The 822-nt window shown below is 40.3% G+C and overlaps 1 non-coding gene across 1 annotated transcript; it reads right to left on the bottom strand.

Moving 5' to 3' along the window:
• Positions 1 to 488: 488 nt before the first annotated feature.
• On the bottom strand, positions 489 to 592 carry LOC148580959 (small nucleolar RNA R71). The gene has a single exon (XR_015895950.1). It is a non-coding gene; the product is annotated as a small nucleolar RNA R71 (small nucleolar RNA).
• Between the last annotated feature and the right edge of the window lie 230 nt (positions 593 to 822).

The raw sequence follows: 822 nt of genomic DNA, 5'->3' as shown, positions 1-822 counted from the left end.
CTGAAAGGACTCTGAAGAGAAAACTAAGAGAAGCTAAATTACAACAATCCAGAGACAACCTTATTGAAAATTTCGAACAAGTAAAGGAGATGGCATCCGAACCCAACAACAATAATGCAAGGAGAATGCTTGGAGACTTTACTGCACCTAATTCCAATTTACATGGAAGAAGCATCTCCATTCCTACCATTGGAGCAAACAATTTTGAGCTGAAACCTCAGCTAGTTTCTCTGATGCAGCAGAACTGCAAGTTTCATGGACTTCCATCTGAAGATCCTTTTCAGTTCTTAACTGAATTCTTGCAGATCTGTGATACTGTTAAGACTAATGGAGTAGATCCTGAAGTCTACAGGCTCATGCTTTTTCCTTTTGCTGTAAGAGACAGAGCTAGAATATGGTTGGACTCTCAACCCAAAGACAGCCTGAACTCTTGGGATAAGCTGGTCACGACTTTCTTAGCCAAGTTCTTTCCTCCTCAAAAGCTGAGCAAGCTTAGAGCTGATGTTTAAACCTTCAGACAGAAAGAAGGTGAATCCCTCTATGAAGCTTGGGAAAGATACAAGCAGCTGACCAAAAAGTGTCATTCTGACATGCTTTCAGAATGGACCATCCTGGATATATTCTATGATGGTTTATCTGAGCTATCAAAGATGTCATTGGATACTTCTGCAGGTGGATCCATTCACCTAAAGAAAATGCCTACAGAAGCTCAAGAACTCATTGACATGGTTGCTAATAACCAGTTTATGTACACTTTTGAGAGGAATCCTGTGAGTAATGGGACGCCTATGAAGAAGAGAGTTCTTGAAATTGATACTCTAA

Source organism: Arachis ipaensis, chromosome B10 (genome assembly GCF_059453495.1).
Source record: "Arachis ipaensis isolate K30076 ecotype BB chromosome B10, ASM5945349v1, whole genome shotgun sequence".
In the NCBI taxonomy this organism is placed as follows: Eukaryota; Viridiplantae; Streptophyta; class Magnoliopsida; order Fabales; family Fabaceae; genus Arachis; species Arachis ipaensis.
This window is presented reverse-complemented; position numbering and strand designations above follow the sequence as displayed.